General features: G+C 50.5%; 2 protein-coding genes across 2 annotated transcripts in view; both read right to left on the minus strand.

The window, feature by feature from the left end:
- LPGAT1 (lysophosphatidylglycerol acyltransferase 1) overlaps positions 1-20,849 on the minus strand; it is a 321,343-nt gene that overhangs the window by 141,155 nt on the left and 159,339 nt on the right. The gene's annotated exons all lie outside the window — the stretch shown is intronic.
- INTS7 (integrator complex subunit 7) overlaps positions 12,642-20,849 on the minus strand; it is a 340,989-nt gene continuing 332,781 nt past the window's right edge. The window contains exon 21 of the transcript XR_009219849.1: positions 12,642-12,687. The gene's annotated coding sequence lies outside the window, so the exon portion shown is untranslated. The remainder of the gene's footprint in view (positions 12,688-20,849) is intronic.

Here is a 20,849-nt window from a genome sequence, read left to right on the forward strand (position 1 = left end):
TGTTATCATCCCTACTTTACAGATAAGGAAGTTGAGGCCACGTCACACAACCTGTCAGAGGCTGTGATTTGAACCCAGTCAGTGTGATTCCAGATTCTGTGCTCTTGGCACATGGCACCTCCTCCAGCTGGTGCTCATACATGTTTACTGTAATTGTGGATACTGTGCCCAAAAGGAAAAATGTGCTTTCTCTTTGTGCTGGGTTAGTTCTTATTGGCCTATTCGTTCCAGGAAGACTTAGTTTTTGGCCAAAAGCCTCTCTTTCACAGTCAGCAAACTAATGCCAGAGAAATATCAACAGAGCAAAAGACAATCCATTTTCAAACCAAAAGCTCCCTCTTGGCTCCAAGTGAGTTCATCAGCCAGATGCCCCTCCCTTCCCCCATGTTTTCCTGGCACTGCTTTGCAGAAATCTGGATCCAGGGGCCATGTGCAAGGTGGCTTCTGTGGGCATGAGCAATTGCTAGACAGACATGCGGGCTGGAGAGTCAGCCAGGAAATCATTTCAGCTGCTTCCATCTTCCTTTCATGCCAAGTTCAGGGGGCAGAGGAGGGGCGTCAGCCTGGATTCCCCTCCAGCTATCCTGGAGCTGGAGGCTGGGCTATTCCCACCTCAGTAGTTAATCCATTAGCCCCCAGCACCCCCAGGTCCCCAATGACACTTCCCTGCCAGAAGAGACTGTGCTTCCCTGCCCCCCTCCCAACTCTCTGCCAGGGCTAGTGAAGCAAAAGGCTGTCTGAGGGCTTTGTGAAGGCTCCCAACCTCCTCCTGTGGCAGAAAGGGGCAGGTCTGCCCACTTTAAAGATGGAGAGATAAGGCAGGAGACTCATTTGGGGCCATGAAGGTCTTGCTGGTTGTGGGGGTGGGGGGAGCACTCATGTTCTCTGTCAAGTTCTCTTCTAGCTCTAAGGCTTCTCTCTCTCTCTCTGCCTCTCTTCCCACCACCCTCATCCCAGTAGGCCAAGCTTTCTGTTCATTACCCAGACCCCCTACACATCCCTTTCGTTCCTTCACAGGGTCCTCCCATCCCCGGGGAGCCTTCTGAATCCTAACTTGAGCATGAAGGCACTGGAGGAAAAGGGGAGAACTGTGGGCTAGGGGGGGATGGAAGAGGAACCAGAGATTCAGCTGACAGTGCCTAATGGCAGAAGGCATGCCTCAGTCCAGAAGAGCCAGGCTCTAGACTCTGTTTTCCTGTGCAGCAATGGACCTGCTCATGAGGAGGGGTGGGAGCAGCCACAGGGAAGCCTTTCTAATGAAAGGAATGGGGGAGGGCTTCTGAGGGAAAGAGAGAGAGAACCCCCACGCTCCCACCTTTGTCCCTCACTTAGCCCCACCAGTCCATCTACTCACCCCTCTCTCTCTCCTCCTGAACAGAGCCACATATTCTGAATAGGCACATAATATTAACTAGGAAGGTCAGGTCTGGAAAAGACCTTAGGACTCATCTTGTCTAACACTATCTTTTTATAGTTGAGGAAACTGAGGCCCAGAGAGGGATCATATCTTGACCAAGGTCACACAGCTACTGAACAGTAAAGCTGAGACCAAAAAAACAGTGCTCTTTGTACTGCCTCTTATTCATCTACCTGTACAAAAGGCCCCCCCACGGAGAATGTGCAGGCCAGTTCCTAGAGTGTCCAAGAACTGGGCCGCTTATTCTCTCTCCAATCCTGCCCAGGGGGCCTCAGTTTGTCCTGTCATAGATTCTATTCCACCCAGTCACCATTCTTCACTGTAGCAGATGATGCTCCCAAAGCAGGTTGTTCTGTGTGGGGTTGTGGTCAGAGAGGCAGCGGCTGGCACCACGGCAGTCCAGGTGCTTTCTGCCCCCTGCTGGCCCTCGGGACACTTTTGAGGGTTTGTTCCGCATCCTCCTTTTCACCTGCTGTGTGGGGATCCTATTGGAGTCCTCTGGGAACACCATAGAAAGATCTCCCCTATACCTTGCTCTCTGATGGAAATGAACAGGCTGCCATTTTGAAATCTCAACCAATCTAGAAGTGACAGAATGGAAGCTCCAGAGCCTCCTGGGCACTACTCAGTGTCCAGAACTCTTACTTCTCAGTCTCTCTGAGGACAGTGCTGGTGGAGTTGGGGTGACAATGAGGGGTAGGACATCAGGACTGGCATTCAAACTTTCTCAGAAAAAGTCAAGATGAGTGTCCCAGGAAAAGGCTATTAATAGGCCTCCTTCCAAACGCTCAGCTTTCCGGGACTGGAGCTGTGTGAGGGTGAGTCAGCAGATGGAAAGGCTAGTGGTGAACCTGGAGAAGCAGAACCGTCTCTCCAGCAGGGGAAGTGGAGGCTGTGAGACTGGACTTTTCACCAACCTCTGTCCTTAAACCACCCTGCCCTCCTTTGGGTATGTGATCTGTTTAGCTCGTGCACTACCGATGTTGTCAGTTCCAATTCTGAAACCAGAATTTAAATCAGCAAAAATACCAAGAAAGTCCTTCCTCCCACTTCTCCTCCCTACTTTCTCTTCATTGACTAAGACCGTGGCCAAGGAAGAAGGCCCATCCCCAGCAACATGGAGGGCTGCTTGGGCGGTATCTATACTCCTCTCTACCTGCTGGCTCACCCTGGAACAAGCTCCCCATGTAGATTAGACACACGTCGTTGAGCCGCAGGCCCTGTGACAGGCAACTTTACATATATCATCCCAATCTCACAATAACCCCATGAGGCCAATATATTGATATCTCGCTTTCACAGATGAAGAATCAAAGCTAAGAGAGATTAAGCTATTTGCCCAAGGAGCCACAGCCAATGTCATTTATCAAGTGTCTAACATATGCCAGGGGCTTGTGTATAGTTTTTTTAAGATAGATAAAGATGCTTTTTTTCCAGATGAGAAAACTAAGGCTCAGAGGTACTGAGGCAACCCAGTAAGGAGCAGTGCTATGACTCTATTCTGGGGCTGCCTGACTCCCAAGTCTGTGCTCCCTCCAGGCCACGGAGTGGCGGGGACTCCAGCCATATCTCTGCCTCTAAATGTACCACACCCAGTGCCTCTCCAGAAAGGACTTGCCTTAGGTACCTTGATTGAATGCCTATCAGTCTGGGGGGGCCCGGTATCACAAGGCCTGGTATTGGTCTCTGGGCAGAACTTCCCTTATCACAAATTACACCTTTGCACCTCCATCCTCCTAAAAGGGGGGGCCTGGATGGGGCTGATCCCGAGGTGTCAGTTCAGGGAGCGAAAGTTAAGCGAGTGGCCTAACAAGGACACTTTCCTGAGATCAAGCCCACAGTGATGTGAGCAGAATTTACTGTCAGGCCAGATCTGAGTAAAGTGGCCTGAAAGGTGACAGGTGTAACATCAACCTGCCAATTTTTATCACATCATAAAAGTTCTTTCTGTGGTTTGTGGTTGGTAAATTTGGATATAGAAACATTTGATTCTTGAGAGACTTGTGTGCAGAGGGGTAGTGAGGGGACAAACAGGAGGTCTCGATGAGTATTTTCACCTCTGATTTCTAAGACGCTGCTAGTGGTGGGGACAACAGAGAGTCCAGGGTGTTTCTAACACTAGAGAAAAGGTGTAATAAGTCACCACTTCTTGAGCCTATTTCCCCCACCACCCTATCAAAAAGAGCCCTTTCCTTCCCTGTCTTTACTCTGCTTTAGTTTTTCCATAGCCCCTTTCTGTAACTCTCATTACATGGGGTATTGACTTGTTTATTTTCTCTCTCTCCTCTCCGCCATAAGAATGAAAGCTCCCCAGGAACAAGGGCTCTGTCTTTTGTCCACTGCTGTTCCCCAGAGGCTAGAACACTATATAAGAAGCCCTCGTAAAGGTGTGTTGATGAATGAATGAATGAGTGAGTGAACGAATGAATGAATGTACCTTGAGGGGTCATTTAAGCAATATAGGTATCCTCCAAGTCAGTTTCTCTGGGGAGTGGGTGTCAGAGTCCTCTGAACCTGACCTGCCCTCTCCTCAGCATCAGCCAGACGGAGAATCTCCTTGGGCTCTGCTCTGTAGGGGAAAGGACGGGGGCTGGTGCTTGCGAAGACCCCCCTGTTGAGAACTATCAAGCCCTGAACAGAGGATGAAGGAGACATAGTTTCCACCTCATCCCAAGGGGATCCCCTTTCTTGAGTTTCCCCACTGGAGTGTGGCAGTGTCTGAAGCCAGTTGTGGAGAGCAGGAAAACTTTCTGGAAAGCATCCACCCTAGATGATGATGGGCCATCCAGCTACCCATTCCCAGCCAAAGCCCCCCCAAATCCTGTTTTGTTCATCATTTCCCAGAGCCATAGCTAAGTTGCACGTACACCGGGGGCAGACACTGGCACGTGTTGTCTCTTCCCAGGCCACAAGGATAACAAGACACTTGGCGTGCTCAGATGAAAGGGGGCTCTCCTTGCAAAGGGCCGGGTTGCACAATCCCACTGAGCTCCCTGGAATGGGAAGCTGGTCCCTCCTAACTCGTGATTACCACCGTGGAGATTAAAGGCTTCCTGTTGGAGAAAGCAGTCCCCCTGAGCCAAACAACACTGAAGGCTGGCCAGCGGCCATCTTGTCAGGGCCGCTCTTGGCAGCCAGGGCTGAAGTGACTGGCTCCCTCGTGGTCCAACCTGCCTGACGCAAAGTCAAGGTGCCTGGGCCAAAACAGTCCCTCAGCAAGCATGGTGCTGCAGCCTGAGCACTTTCTCAGCCTCCTCAGCCCCAGCCTGAACCACATTCGCAAGAGCAGCTGCCTTGGGGCGTCCAATGGGAATAGGCTGAAGGTCCTCACGTGCTCACCTTTCCCAAGGCACGCTGAGCATTTCTGATGTGTGTTAGAGGGGGGATGAAGGGCACGTTGGGAAAACCAGCTCAGGGGTTGGGAAAGTCACTGTTCCATGAGCTTGCCATGTTTACTCCACCAGAAGCCTGAGGTAGTCAGACCCTGGTTTCCTGGCCCAGTGCCCCCAAATTAGCTAAAGATCAAAAGCTTATGGATCTCTTGGTCATAAAGCAGACCTCAGGCCCCTCCCTGTGAGTTCTGGCTCAATACATCTGAGGTGGGGCCTAGAAATCTGGGTTGTTATGAAACCCTCAGACAATTGTGATGCAGCCTGCTCTGAGTGCCCTTGAATGGGGGAGGTGGAAAGGATCATTGGGTGGAAGACTCAGGAAACAGGACTCTGGCCTCAGTTCTGTCAGGTGACTTTGGGGAAGTCACTTCATTTCTCTGGGCCTCAGTTTCCTTGTTGGTAAAGTACAGACCTTGAACAATTTGTCCCCATCCTCAGAGTGTGGCTCCGGGGGATGTGTAGCTGATCACTTCTCCATCCCCAAATCCCGTGGTGCTTTCAGACTGCAGCCATGGCCACGGTCCCAAGGAATGCCCTGGCCTTTAAGCTACCCTTAGCTGCGAGGGGGACCACTCAGGAGGCTCTGATAGTAACAGTGACAGCTGGCATCTCTTATTCAGAGCCAGCCTTTGAGTTAAGCACTTTATCTGCATTGCCTTATTTAGCTTTCACAACAACCCTCCAAGGTAGCACTTACCTAGCGAACTTTCTGCAATGATGGAAATTTTCTATGTCTGCACTGTCCAATATAGTGGCCACCAGCCACACGTGGCTATTGAGCATCTGAAATGTGGCTAGTGAAGCCGAGAACATGAATTTTATTCATTTTAATTTTATTTAATTTTAATTAAATTTAAATAGTTACGCCTAGTAGCGGCTACACCTAGGGAGTGGCCACCGTATCAGCCAGCACCACTCCAAGGTGTGGATCAGTATTATGCTCATTTTAGTGATGAAAGAACAGGAATAGAGAGGCAAAGTGACCGAATGGTAGAGCTAGGATTCGAATCTACACATGATGGTCTCCAGCGCTGATGGCCATGCTCTGATCACTGGAGTATTTGCCAGAATGAGTCCCGCCAAGTCAGGAGGGCAGTTCTCCAGTCACTGCCTTGCCTCTGAGAAGCTAGTTGACCACCTTGAGTGGTCTCCAAGGTCCTTCCAGCTCTGACATCCCAGGCCTGTGTATTTGGTGTGGGAGCATGGAGAGAATACAGGGAATATTCTGTTATCTAGAGCAACCCAGACACAGAATCATCGATGTCCACACATCCAGGCCCCTCCTGCCACCGTTCTCACTAGTTACTGGTCTTCACGACGCAACTGTTAAATTCTTCTCAAGATGGACTACTCCTCACAACACTTCTATGAGGTAAGTAGTGTTATACCCATTTTATAAATGAAGAAACTGAGGTGCAGAGGGATGAAATAGCTTGTCTAAGGTCTTACAGCATGGTGAGTGGTAGAGCCAGGGATTGAACTCAGATCTGTGTGACTCCAGAGGCTGAGCTCTTAACTTCTGCCACATGTGGTCACCAGGGTCAAGCAGAGGCCCAGGGACCCACTTGGCTGAAAGTTTGTTTTGGTACCGAGGCAAATCCACTCCCAGCAGGATCCTTCTGCTCTGCCTGAATCCAGCAAGGATTTCATTCTCTTGCCAGAGGCCCAGCCCTTGGGTCCATCGAGGCTCAAGACCTTCCTGGACCATGCTGGCCCATTAAGACTGGTGCACGGGAGCTTCTGGCTGGAAAATAAACAGGAGAAAGAAGAACAGCTGGTCAGGGGGCTCTGTGGGCCAGCCCTCCTCACCCGCAGAGCCCAAACACACCCCATGTGGGGCTGAGAGAAGCAGAGGCCTCAGTGGCTAGGGCAATGGGCTTAATTCCAGAGGGGACCACACAGTGCCCTCTGGCTCGAGGCAACCCCCTACTCACTGGCCAGTGTTCCTGTTAGAGCCAAACTCCTGACAAAGGCTCAAAGGCCATGTCCAGCATCTTCACGGTGGATGAGAACGTATCCTTCATCCACAGAAGCAGACACTGCCTACGCCCACAGTGAGACACGCACACCTGGGGTCAGCTCTGTGGAGTCCCCCAGAGTCCCAAGTGCAGTAACCACATGGTGTGCTTGTGTGCACTTGTGGGCACTTGCACACTCATGGGATGGGGTCAGAGGGGGGAAGACAAAGGCTGGAAGCTCTCAGTCTTTTTAACCAGAAAGGGTTCTCTTTCTAGGAAATTGGGGAAAGAGCTCTAGAAGCCCAATGCTGGACCATCTGGAAACATGATCTCTCCATCCACCAATCATCACTCCAGGAGAGCATCAGGATCAACTCAAAGGGTCCCTTGTGGGGAATGCAGAGCATGGCAGGCTGGGGAACCACCTTACACACTCACACCCAACACATACACACCCCATTCACACCCGCCACACATGCACAGTATGCATACATGTACACACAGGCTCACACTCTCACACACTTGTTCACATGCTGTCATGCACACACACCACACACATACACACATTCACTCACACATACACAGACTCAGCATGGCGGTGGGTGTCTAGAGCAGAGGGAGGACCTAGTCCATTGTTTCCAAGAGTGTGGAGGAAGTAGGCTCTGCCCCCTCCTGCCCTTGGAGACAGTTGGAGACAAAGGGAGGCAGAGAAATATCCATGAAGGCTTCCCCACACCACGTGGGGAGGTGCCTTGCCTTGGCAGTCCGCCCTGGGCCACCCCCAGGAAGATGTCCAGAGCTGCCCTTGCTCCCCCTTGGCCTCCCCTGCCGTTCTCTGGGGCTCCCCTGGGCCTCCAGTCGGGTCAGACACCACTGCAGTCCACAGTCTGGTCAGGTGGGATTGCTGGGAAGGGAGAGATGGAGCCAGGGAAAGGGAAAAGCCGATTTCTCAGGGGATTATGGAAAGCATGCAAACGGAAAGAACTCCAGCTCACTGCTCTTTTCCTGAAGACAATCTCTTTTCACCACAAGGACAGAGAGTCTAGGTGTCGAAGGAGCAACATCCCCGTGTCTCCACTGCGGTCAGTACTGCCTGCCCACCCTAACCACGAGCCAAGTGGAACACTTTCCAGCCTGATTAACCAGAGACCCAGATCCTCTAGGTGTTTTGCAAACAGGCCCCTCCAGCCTTCTCTACCAACCCCAGGAAACCTACCCACCCACCCTCCTGTGGCCTCCCAAGAGCATCCCATAACACAGCTTTGTAACCTTTGTTACAGCTGGGCTTCCGGGGCCTGGCTTCCACCCCCAGATGCCTGCTCCAGGCCACTCATCCACCCCAGGACCAGGCCTGCTTCCTGTGCACAGGCCCAACAGCCTTGGCCCTACAAACAGAACCCCTGTATCTTAAACGGTCCCTGGATGCCAATAGAGCTGGAGTCCTGGCCTTGGACTCCCCCACATCTGGGCCCTGCACATTCTCCGTTCCTCCCATTGTTCCTGCCTGCCTGTGTTCTTGCCAAGAGCCGCCCTGGGGAGCTGGGAGGGGAGGCTTCTGCTCCACAGGCTCACTTGGCCCTCAGATTCAGCCGTCCACTCCCAGAGCCCTCTGCAGTCTGTGGTTTTCTGCAGCCTTTTCAGACATCCTGGATGAAGAAGGTCCCTCTTCTGGATTCCTGGCCTGAGCTTCCAGCCTGCAACTTGCAGAACTCAGAGTCCTGCAGCCCAACCCCAGTGCACAAGAGCGTGGATAAGAGAAGACTGATGACTTCTCAGAGCAAGGGCATCTCTACCCCCACAGAAAGCAAAGGGACGAACCTCTGCTCTGACAGGGGAGGGGCAAGCCAGTTGCTTCTGGCAGGGGAAGCCAGGAAAATGGGGAATTCCAATGTCACTCATCATTGGTCAGTGACTTCACAGCTCAATTTGGCTCTGTGACCACACCTGGCAGAACGCCCCCAAGGAAGCCTGGGCCTCCTCCTCTGCGCTTACCACAGCCCAGCTTCAGAACAAGCATCCCAGAGTCAGGGCCCTGGCCCTAAGGTTAACACGTGTTTTTCTTTCTTTAACCCTGAAACTTATTAGCAGCAACTCCTTTCACCCTAGAGCCTCCCTTCACCCACCCTCCCCTTACCCCCCACCCCCTTGGCCTGGCTGTCTGGGCCTTTTGTTAATGAGACTTTGCATTTCTCTGCTCTCTTTGATCCAGATTTTAACGAGTCTAACCCTCCCCAGCCGGGCGCCTGGGCCAGCTGAGTCCCCTCCTCCGCAGGGTGGGTACTGCTGGGAAGTAGGAGGCTGCAGAGAGTTTTGGTCTCTCTGCTTATTGTGGATCTTAAACTCTCATTGGGATTCCATGATACTTTGGGAATTGGCAATGGATTCCCTCAGGGTGAAGAAGCTGGGCATATCCTCACCATGCCAGGCAATGCTTCTCATTCATTCATTCACTCATTCATTCACCCAACACATATCTATTGAGTACCTACTTAAGGAGGCAATAGTCTAATGCGGAGGCAGGCCCAGGAGCAGAGATAGAAGCACAGCGTTGGAACAGGCAAGGAAAGTGGGGTCACGCTGCTCACTCCTGGAAAAATGTCAAACGCTTTAGTCTCCTAGACTATAAATTCCTAGAACCTATAAGGAGGGCACCATCTCTCTCTCTCTCTCTCTTTTTAAGTTTCTAGAGTCTAGCACTAAGTCTAATACATATGGCTTCTTTCATAAAGGATTAATGGCTGAGTGAATGAATGAATGCATGAAAAAATGAATGAATTGAGGTTCTGGACCCATGGCCCATTGTCCTCTGGAAGGAGGCCTCCAACTCTGGGACAGCAGGAAGAGGAAGGGAGACACCGAGAGCACCTGGTAAGTGCCTTCCTGCCCTCACCCCTCTTTAATGATCATGATTATAGAACTGTGGGTTGTCAGGCTTTATGAGGCAGAGGTTAGATGCTGAGATGTTGCAGACAAAAGTGACAGCTTGTAGCCACTAGAGAAAGAAGAGGCAATGGTGGCCTTGGTGTTTTTTTAGAAAGTGAGTGGATGAGTGAGTATGAATGGCAGTGGGCTTAGGTTTACTCTGATTCTAATGCCCCTGCAAAACCTTCCAGAGAAATGCCATTTGGGTCTGCTCTCTCCCATCCTTCTAGAAGCCCCTGGCACACCTCTACAACATCAGTGTATGTGTGTTTGTGGTTATGTGTGTGTAAACATACAACCAAGATGTATCAAATTTTACCAAAGACCTCCTTGGGATAAAGATATAAAACGCGAGTTCCTGCTCACAGCCTAGTGGGGCTGGCAAACAAGAAACCAAAATGGTAAATACAGTGTGGAAGATACAAACACAGGGTGATCCAATGCTTAGGGAATCTGCTCTATCACGATAGAGTCTATTATGAGATAGCTCCCTGAGGACAGGGACTTGTCATCATCATATTCCCAGCCCCAGGCACAGCGCCTCACACAGGAGCTCAGTGAATATAGCTAAACAAATGAATGCTGAATGTGGGCTGACTTCAAAGAACCAAAAAACGAGGAAGTAGAAAAAGCAAGATAAGAAACTAGAATAACTGGCCCAAAAAGAAATGGCACTAATTCAGGGAACTTTAAGATAATTCTAATTTGTAACTTTAGAGCGATCCAAGAAGATACGGATTGCATTCCATTGATGTGGAAAAGAAACAAAGAAGAAGAGAGGTTCTTGGAAGGTAAAGCTATGATTGCTAAAATAAAATATTTAATATGAGATCTAGAAGAAAAAGGTGAACCAATCTTCCAGAATATAAGCCAAAAAGAAATAGAGACAGAGAACCAACCTATGAAGCCCAACATCCAAGAGAGAAAACAAAGGCGAAGAAATGATCAAAGAAATAAGAGAAGACAGTTTCCCAAATCTGAAAAAAGATTCAAACCTTCCAGTTTGGAAGGGCCCACCAAGTACCATACAGAATGAATGGTTGGGAAAAGAAGCCCACGTCAGTAGACACATCTTCACGAAATTACCTGGGGCCTTCATATGCCAATACACATTTGGACCACAGACCTTCAGCAGCTGCCACCTGCCATATTTCTAATGGTGGGCGGGGCACTGAGCCAGTCCACCCAGTCTACACGATAGGACAGAGGCAGGCTTGTGTAGACATTGTCCTTCCCCTGGCTTGCTTATTGTAAGGGCAAGAAAAGCAAATAGGCTGCAGCTTGCTGCTATATTTATATTCCTATGGCCATTCCCATGCAACTGTCCTCCCACGCTAAGGAACTCTATATGACCTTTCTCTGAGAGGTTTAAAAGCGTGGACTCTGGAGCCACCCTGTCTGGGTTTGAATCCTCTCTCTGCCTTTTACTAGCTTGGGCAAATTACTTAACCTCTCTGTGCCTCAATTTTCTCATCTATAAAATGGGAATGAAAATAGAACCTACTCAGAGGGCTGCTGTGAGGATTCAATCATTAATATGTCTAGAGTGCGTATAACAGTGCCTGTTCTAAGAATAAACACAAGATGAGTGCCTGTTCTTATTATTTAAAGATGTAAAGGTAACCAATGGAAGAATTGCAAAGTATCATCAAAATAATCAAGGGGGGGTGAGTGTGGTAGGGAGTAGAAGGTGCTAGAAAGGAGCTAGGTTCCTAGTCTTTCAAGCCAGAGCATCAGTGGATGCTGGGGACGGTAGACCAATACATGCTATTTAGGCTCACCATTTGGAGCTATGGAAGGGACCAACAGTAGAACTGAAACCAGAAACTGGTGCAGACGGTTCCCTCTGGGGGGAGGACTGAAGGTAGTGAGGAGGTTTCTCATTTTGAGTCTTCTGTGCTGTTTGATTTACCCCATACATATATATTATTTGTATACTTTTAAAATAAGTAGTCTTTTAGTCTTAAACAAGTTGCTGGGGCCACTGGTGTGCCGGAGCAGGCCAAGAGAGCCAGTTGTGCGTATCCATGGGCCATGGTAGAAGTATTTACACCATGGGAATCAGCAAATGCTGCAAGTCAGAGCTTTTTACTCAGAAAGCTGGTTTATCAGCACACCACTAGATAAGCCAGTTATCCTCTTATTAACTTTGAATTCTTTTGATACCTCCTGCTTAGACTCCAAAGGTCAGAAGCGTGGTGAGCCGGTCTCATGGTCTGTGTTCATCCTGGGACCTAAGCAGAAGTGAAACGTCACCCTTCTGCTTTTCAGGGGGCTTCTATTCTGCCTGAACCCCTGAGGATCCTGGCATTGCAGTCCAGCCAAGGTGTCATCCTAGGGACAGTCCCCTCCTGATGTGTTAACAGGATGTGAACCCTGCGTGCCAGTTATTCATTTACCCAAAATACATTTATTGAATAGCTATCAGGTGCCAGGCACTGGGCCCAGCCAGCCCTATTCCCAGCTATAAGCCCTTAGGTCTGCCTCCTGCCTCATCACTAGAGCAAAGGCCCTAGAAACTTGGCAGAAGCTGGAAAGTGTAAATCTTTTCAGAACAGTGGTTCTCAGACTTGAGGGAGCATCAGAATCATCTGGAGGACTTGTGAAACACAGATGGCTGGGCCCCTGGAGTCTCTGATTCAGCGGAAGTCGAGGACGGAGCCAGAAAATTTGCATTTGCAAGTTCCCAGGTGCTGAGATTCTGATGCTGCTGGTCTGAGGACCTCACTTTAAGAATGACTGCTCTGGGGCCGGCCCTGTGGTGCAAGCGGTTAAGTGCACGCGCTCCGCTGCAGCGGCCCAGTGTTCGCCGGTTTGGATCCCGGGCGCGCACCGACGCACTGCTTGGCAAGCCATGCTGTGGCGGCGTCCCATATAAAGTGGAGGGAGGATGGGCATGGATGTTAGCTCAGGGCCAGTCTTCCTCAGCAAAAAGAGGAGGATTGGCAGATGTTAGCTCAGGGCCGATCTTCCTCACAAAAAAAAAAAAAAAGAATGACTGCTCTAAGGATTCCAAACCAGACAGTGATTCTCCAGGGCAGGAAAGAACAATGAGAGGTTTGCATTTCCACCTTTGAGATAATTTACTTAATTCAAGTCTCCTGGCTCAATTACTACCTTTAACCAGTGAAAGAGTTGGCTGGTGCGGATGCAAACACACTTGTGAAAATGCCCACAAATTTGCATTTGATCATGGGCAATTCCAGACTTCAGTGGCACAGACCATCCCTCCAAGTCTTTTGTGAGGTCTGCAGTCTTGAAGCTCCAAATTGCGACCTGGCTCTGCCACTTACTTGCTGTCTGAACCTGGGCAAGTTACCCACTCTCTGGGCTGTCATTTTTTCAACTGTCAGTTGGGGCTAATAGTAGTATGGACCTCAAAAGATTGTTCTGGGGCCCATGCTAAATGGAGCAATGCATGAAAAGTGCTCAGTGCACAGTACATGCCTAACACTTGGAGGCCATTATTAGCCTTGACAGAAATAATGGTATTGTTGTTACCAACTTGTATTTCTAACTAAATATTTGCATTAGAGGTGGTTTGGGATTGGGGAGTAGGGGAGTGGGGGTTGTTTTTAGCGTCCACTCTGTGTCCCTCATCAGACTAGCATTAGGAGGCTGAGACAGTCACCTTCCTCCTTGCATATCTTCTAACAGTGCCCTGCTCCCAGGGGCTTCTCAATCCAGTGCACGAGACAGAATGACATAGAAAACTGAGAACTCAGTTGTTCCATTCCAGGCTGGAAATGCAGAAGAAGTTAAGAAGTCCAGGGGTGGTCTCTGGCTCAGAGATTTCCTTTTTCTGAAATACCTATTTAAAAAAAAGGAGGACAGGAGAAATTTAGTTTGTGTATGTGTTTATATGTGCATTTTTTACTATCTACTCCCACCCGTTATGTATACGGTCAAAAGACGTTTTAAAAGGTGGACGTAAATTCCATGTGGCCAAGGGCTATGTCTGTTCCATGTGCCACTGTATCCGCAGTGCCAAATGCAGTGCCTGGCATGTGACTGGCCTTCAATCAACGTATGCTGAAGAGCTCGAATGACCCAAGGGAAGGGGCTGGAGACAGAGACTTGGGAAAGGAAAAAGGAAATTGTGAATACTTGAAACTGGATTTCTCCAGCTGGTGATGAGGTGGTGCAGGGGGAAAGGGCTGGCACAGCAGTTAGGAGCAATGGCCTGAGGGCTAGCATTTACCGGCAGGTGGTCTGTGATCCTGGCTAAGTCAGGACCCACCCGGGGAAATCAGTCATGGCTGCTGGAGGTCCAAGGCTCTGAGTCTCTTAACCAGCCTGGTCAAGCCTCCTTCCCACAAATGCTGTTTCTGTCTTTGCTCCTGCTGGTTCCAGGACCTAGGGTTGTCACATTTTAGCAAATCAAAATTCAGGATATCCAGTTAAATTTAGATAAATAACAAACACCTTTTTAGTATAAGCGTGTATTATGCAATATTTGGTACATGTACCAAAATTTTTACTGTTTATCTGAAGTTTAAATTTAAGTGGATGTTCTATATTTTTTTCTAGCAACTCTACCTAGGCCCAGAGTGCCCTCTTCAGCTCGTCCCCTTGGGAAACTTCTCATCCTTCAAGGCCCAGTCTAGATGTCACTTTTTAGAAGCTTTCTCTGATGCTCCACTGCACCCCAGGCAGGTTTCATTGTTCTAGCCCTATGGTCCCATCTCACACCTGACCATCACGTACAGGTTGGCCATCTCCCTCCTGTGCCCCCCACTGCATCCCCTGCTCATGGGTAAACCTGTCATCTAACACCCCCAGCACCTGGGGGCGGGGGGGACAGGGGGCCAGAACACAGAAGGATGAGTGTTGAGCAGAGGGATGGGAAAAAGTCGGAAACACAGACATAGGATAAAGAAAAGATAACAAGACTCTGACTTGGTAGACAGGTTCTGTTTGCCTCTGACTGGCTGCTGCATTAGAACTTCATTTCCTTACCTGATTCTTTATAGATTCTCTGAATGGTGAAAAAGGGAAATGGTTTACTAAAAACCAATAGCAACTTTCCTAGCAATTCAGGCCATCATTCAAGGTTCTCCCTATAAGCTATCTCTACTCTACAGATGGTCTGAATCCCCGGAGTGACTTGATTGAACAGAAGTATAGTCAATGGGAGCAGAAAGGAGGGCTAAGTACATAGATCTCAAATGATTTTGTCATGAGAGAATTTGGGCCAATCGTGGAGCACCAAAAAAGTGGGCCAACAGGCCCCCATCTTTACGTCTCAGAATCTTGGTGGGAGTCAGGTGGCTCTCTGGACTGCCCAGGGCTGTCCTTCTCACCGGGTCTCACAGGACTTTCCTAGGATGAGTGGATTCCTGGGATGAGGTCATACAGAGACAGGGCTGCAGGTGCCCACCCCACCCTGCCTCTGTCATGAGTCATCACCTCCAGAAGGAGAACAAGGCAACTGGTATCTCTACTGTGGGGCCCCTGGGTGGGGAAGCTGCCACCTTATCTCGACAGCCCTGGTGCCACTCACTGCATCCACAACAAATGGCCAAGAAGCCAATTGGTAACCAAGTCACCGTCCTTCCCCACTGGGCAACTCCTAGAAGAAACTGCAGCCAGACTTCTCAGCCAGAGGCAGGCTGCAGGGCCCTCTCAATGCCTGGCCAACATCCTGGGGGCACTTCGGAGCCTGAGGAAGTCTCTGGAAGGGGAGCCCCGTCAGAGCACTGACTGCAAGACCCCCTGTACACTCAGGCCTCTCTGCCTCCTCCACCCTGTGCAGCATCGACCCTGTGGCTGTCGGGCTCTGCATACGCGCCCCTCAGGCTAAGAGTCCAGAGCAACGCCCTTCCAGACCAGTGATCTCAGCTCTGGGAGCTCCAACCACAGGGGTTGCTGAGTTTGGACCCGGTGGAGGATGCAGCTAAAAGGGAGAGCCTTCCAGAGGCAGAGGGGAGCAGAGAGAGAGACAAAATGATCTCAATGGCCCAGAGCCAAAAAGGTCCCATAAACATCTGTGAGGGTGGGGCATGGCCCGCAGTGCTGGAGGGGGAGAGAAGAGAGAATGGAGATGGTGGGATAGGATGACTCCATGATGTAATGACATGCCTAATTTCCCCAGCAGCACCAAGGCTGTGAGGCTTTGCTTTGGGAGCTGCTGTAATTATATCTCGAACGGAAATAACAGTAATAATAATAATTCCCTTCTACATGTTGCCACTAGAGCAGGCCTGTTGAAAGGGTGGGAAGAGAGAAAGCAGTACCCTTTCCTCCAGACCAGCCAGTCACACTCCCAGATAGTTATGCCGGGCCCAACATCTTCATACTGCTTCTCTTCTCATACATACTTCCATACTCTGATGGAGGAGACTCTGGCGAGAAGAGAGGAGGTTATCCAACTGTGGGCCGTCACCACTATGGCCTAACACTCACTGTTAGATCCCGAGGAAGGAAGGCGAGCTCTCTGGCCCTCAGTAAAGGGAACTGTGAGCCTTGAGCCCTCCGCACTCCTTCCTGGTCTTCCTTGGGGTCCAGGGCTGGCTGGGCTCATAGCTACTGTCTGCAGCTCCAAATCAGAGGAGAGGTAACTATTGCACGTGAGCCTGGAGACCCCAGCCTCCCCGCGACAGCCTTCGGCCCCTGACAGTTGGCAGCTGCTAAGAAGAGAAGCAGAGGAGGCTGAGGAGAGAAGGAGAAGGAGAGAGGGGGCAGTCAGACCCTTGTCCTTATGCCTTAGTGACCGCCCTCACTCCCAGGCTGGGAGGGGAGGCAGCGGTGGACCGCGGACCTTGGTACCACTCATGAGATCTGGCGACTCACCTGGCAAAATGGAAGTCAATGTCAAACCCTTGATGTTTGGCTCATCTCCCATGGCCAAGGCTCCTTGTAACTGAAATGTCACCACTGGGGAAGGGACGAGATAGATTAATAGGAGAGAGAATGCCTGAGCCTCAGGTCCTGGGATGATGATGACTCCAATTGCTGCAATATTGAGAGCCCCCCGCCCTGAACCCTTCCCTCCATGATCTCATCCATCTTCATCACAACCTATAACGTGAGTACTAATATTAGACCCACTTTAATGACGAAGAGAGGGAGGCTTAGGGCAGTAAACATCTTGCCCAAGGTCCCACAGCCAACAGTGAACCCAGAGCTGCCTGCTCCGAGTCCGCCCTCTTGGTGTCTGTACTGCATCCCCTTCTAGGGAGAGCAGCCTCAGTCAAGGGGCTCTGTGGCTCCTGGACCGTTAGGGTTGCAGGTTCACTCTCAAAGCCCTTGGATGATGGCCCCAGGGGTAGGGGGAGAGGGGAGGGACACCACTGGCCGGGTGGAATCCGTGTTACCCCTTTCATGCTGTGTGACTCTGGGAAATTACCAAAACCTCTGAGCCTTGGCTTCCTGACTTGTCAGCTAGCATGATGATACGCGTGCCTTAGAGACGCGGGTGAGAATACCGGGGCTAGTGTACATAACCCAGCACCTAGTGCAGGCCTGCAATTTTACTCCTCAGCAAGGCATTCTACTGCTCAGCCTCAATTTCCCCATTTGAAAATGAGAAGAATGATTTCCAACACCCTTCATTGCTTCTCCCTCTCCTGGGTCATCCCTTACCCCATCCTTCCCTCAGGGTGAGGAGATGGGGAAGACAGCAGAGTGAAGACCTCTGAGGCTCCTCTGCTGACCTTGTGGGTGATTTTTGACCTCGTCCTTGAGACACATGCCCACTGGGGGAAGTGGGGCCTGCAGCCAGAGGAGGGCAGAACAACAGTTTATAGCTTTATTTTATGAGAGGAAGCAGCATTACCCACCGCCTGGAGCTGTCCAGTGACCTAATAGCTCGGGAATGGACCCCAGGAACATTTTTGGCTTCAGGGGGAAAGCACAATGGAAGATTTCTGCGAGGACCTACCACAGAAACAGATGGTGCTGCCCAAATGTACGCCTCTAAAACCTCACCCTCTCCCAAGCTCCGTACATTCCCCCAGGGTCTCTGTTAGAAGGGCTGCTGCCAAGCAATGCATCCGACCCCCGAATGCTTTTGAGGGGCAGATGTAGGAGCACTTTAATGGTAGCAGCTCCGCTGCCCCAGCCAGCCCTGGGGCTATGGAGCCCGTGGAATGGGGCAGGGTCCACTGTGATGTGGAAGCCTGTGAGCAGCGGTGAGTTGGGAGCCGAAGCTTGGAGGAGCTGCTCCAGGCTGCCTTGGGATCAAGGCTGCCATAGCCCTCCCCCTGACCTGGCTGCTGGGCAGTCTGGGAGTGGGCTGCCTGAAAACGGCTTCCTGTTTCTCCTCCTGTGGAATTCCCCTCAGCAGTGGCCGAACCAGATGCCCCCATGTGCCTTCTGGCCTAGGGTCCATGCCTTGCCACAACCCTGCGTGGGAGGCAGCTAGCCAAGAGGAGGGCCCGGAAGCCAGGGGAAGAGGATGGACGGGGAGGGGGTGACCTCAGCAGGCTGGCGCAGTGCAGTCCCTGCCAGAAGGAGGCTGGGGCTGCTGGCCTTACTCATGGCTCCCATGGGTAAACACCCACATGTTGGCGTGGTATACAGCTTGGTGTCAGCCAGAGAGGGAGAAAGAGTGTGGCAGACTTCCAGGAAGCCCATTCCAGGGAGTGAGACCCATCCTCCCCCTCACTCCCCAAAGGCTCTGAAGCTGGGGCACCGGGAGGTATGAAGCAAGAAGAGGTCTCATCATGGGATCAGAAGTGCTGGGAAGGGACCATCTGCACACCCCGCCCATGGAGGGTGCTTTCCTGGGCTCTTAGAGGGAACCAAGACAAGGAAATAGAGTTTTAAGAATTCTGTAGTTCTAAACACCTGCAAGATAGTCAGGAAAGATGTGAGTGGAGCTTTCTGGATAGGTTTCTGGTCTCACCTCCCCTTCACAAGCCTGCTCAAGATCAGTCATCAAGCTTCAAAAAACTTCCTCCCACCATGAAGAATATGCCCACTCCTGGCCCCAGCCCCACCTCAGCCATGATGTTAACTCCAAAGGCCTCTGTGCTGTGACACAAGGCTCTGGCCTTGGTGTCCAAAGACCTAACTTTGAATTAATGACTTAATGACTTACTTGCTGTGTATCCTTGGGAAAGTTACCTACCCTTTCTGGGCCTCAGTCGCCTCAGCAGTAAAGTGAGAACAATAGCTACCACACAGGGTTGTTACAGAAATGAAATGAAAAAGTGTCCTTGAAAGTGTCTAACATACAGAAGGCATGTTTATTCCCATCTTCCTCCAGCAATGCTGACAATAGGTACAGCTGTATCATTTGCACACATATACATTTTCCTTTATTACATTGTTGAGTAAGCTCCTACTTACTTTAAGACCTATTGGAGCAACATGGAGTGCTGATCAAGCCACCCATCCCCCACTCCCAGCTTCCACTGCGGCCTGGACTCAGGTTATCACGGGGCCTTGTGAAAACAAACGGGAGCGAAAAGTCCCCATCCACGCACTCAGCTACCATGAACCTGGCAGAGCCTCTGCCCACTAGCCCAGCAGCCAATATCCTTACCTGGGTAGGGGTGCAAAGGGGTGGGGTAGGTACTGGGAAGAGAGAGAAGATCCTTGAATTCCCACTAGAGGCCAAATCTCCCACCCATGAGCAAAGTCAAGGTGGGAGGAGGATTGAATTTGGGAAGAACAGAGAAACTCATCGACCTCAGAAGAGAGCTCATGTTGGGGCTTAGAAGCCGAGGGGTCTGCGTGGCTAAGTCACGGGCCTCAAGGGTTCAGGCCAAGGAACCAGAGCTCCCTGATGGTAAGAGAGGGAAGGGTCACTGAATGTTTCTGAGCAGAGGAATCACAGAATAATAACTGGAATAATAATAATCATGATAAGCAGCTAACATGCATTGAGTGCTTACTGTGTGCTAGGCACAGGGCCAAGTACTTGAGTGCATTGTCGCATTTAATCCTCACAATAGTCCTGTGAAACAGAGATTATTATCTGCATTTTACACATGAAGAAACAGACTCAGAGAAGTTAAGAACTTGCCCAAAGACACACAGTGAGGAATTGGCAGAGCCAGGATTGGAACCGCAGCTGTCTGTCTCTGTAGCCCCCGCTTGTGAGCAGGAGGACATCCAAGGGTGATCATCCAGGGTGAAGGCGAGGGCCCAAGAGATACAGGGAAACACTGATCCCCTGCATGACTGACTGGGATGAAACTGAGGATGAGTTCAAGGTGTCCAGCACTTACCTCAGTGCCTGGTACCTGCAAGGGCCTCCGTCAATGTTTGCTGAATGAATGAATCAATGAACAAATGGATTAGCAATGCCTGCCATAGTAGCTGTAGAGAATCAGAGGTTAGTTTGAATTAGGTTTGGGGGACTTCATGAACTTGATTGGGAACTAGGGGGTTTCATGGGGAGTGAGGGGGGGCTGGCACTTTGGAGAGAGTTCACACCTGGAGAGAGAGAGAGGAGTGAGTGTGCGTAGAAGAGAGTCACGGAATGGGTGAAATCTCTGAAGCAGAGAGATAGAAGGGTTTATGAGTAAGAGAAGAATTTTGAGGATTTCCCATAGTTAGGTGGACTGGAGAAAAAAGAGAACAAGATGGGCCGGCCCCGTGGCTTAGCGGTTAAGTGAGCGCGCTCCGCTGCTGGCGGCCCTGGTTCGGATCCCGGGCGCGCACCGACGCACTGCTTCTCCGGCCATGCTGAGGCCCACATACAGCAACTAGAAGGACGTGCAGCTGTGACATACAACTATCTACTGGGGCTTTGGGGGAAAAAAATAAATAAATAAAATTATAAAAAAAAAAGACAACAAGAGAAGGAAAGGGCAAAGCAAGGGTCAGAAAGAAGTAGGAGGAGAAGCAGTGTCCCTGGTTTTCACATATGATAAAAAAGAAAGGCTTGGAAACAAAAAGAGACCTTCCAGAATCTCCCACCTCTTCATTTCCCAGAGACCTTCCCTTCCCTCCATATCTGAGATGAACTGTCAGGGCTCCTAGCTAACGCACAAGAGCCCACCCCTCTCCCCTCCCGAGGATGGGGGTCTAGTCATTCTCCTTCCCTTCTCTATATCATTATGTCCCCCTCTCTGCTGGATCACTCTCCTATCTTGAAAAAGAAAATTTTTAAAAACTGTCTTGATCCCACTTCTCCATCTGGCTACCGCCATATCTTCCCCCCCTTTATAGCAAAACTCCTTCCTGAGGGAAATGAAAACAAATGTC

The sequence above is a fragment of the Diceros bicornis genome, chromosome 4, assembly GCF_020826845.1.
Source record: "Diceros bicornis minor isolate mBicDic1 chromosome 4, mDicBic1.mat.cur, whole genome shotgun sequence".
NCBI lineage: Eukaryota > Metazoa > Chordata > Mammalia > Perissodactyla > Rhinocerotidae > Diceros > Diceros bicornis.